This window comes from Lupinus angustifolius, chromosome LG09 (assembly GCF_001865875.1).
Source record: "Lupinus angustifolius cultivar Tanjil chromosome LG09, LupAngTanjil_v1.0, whole genome shotgun sequence".
Taxonomy (NCBI): domain Eukaryota; kingdom Viridiplantae; phylum Streptophyta; class Magnoliopsida; order Fabales; family Fabaceae; genus Lupinus; species Lupinus angustifolius.
The window spans coordinates 11,563,731-11,564,015 of record NC_032017.1 but is presented as its reverse complement, the minus strand read 5'-3'; positions in this window follow the sequence as shown (position 1 = coordinate 11,564,015).

The following is a 285-nucleotide window of genomic DNA, read 5'->3' as shown; positions in this document are numbered from 1 at the left end:
TAGATAATGTTCCAGCATGGACATCTATCTTGGTTCAGGCTGTTCTAAAAAATGGCCTCCCCAAAATGATAGGAACTGTGTTACGGGAGGATCTCTCTTCCATATCGAGAATGTAAAAATCAGCAGGAAAAATAAGTTCACCAACCTGAACCAAGACATCCTCTATCAAACCAGTAGGGTAAGCAATACTCCTGTTTGCTAATTGAATCACTACCCAGTGGGTTGCATATGTCCAAGTGAAAGAGACATGAAAACAGACATAGGCATAACATTAATCGAAGCACC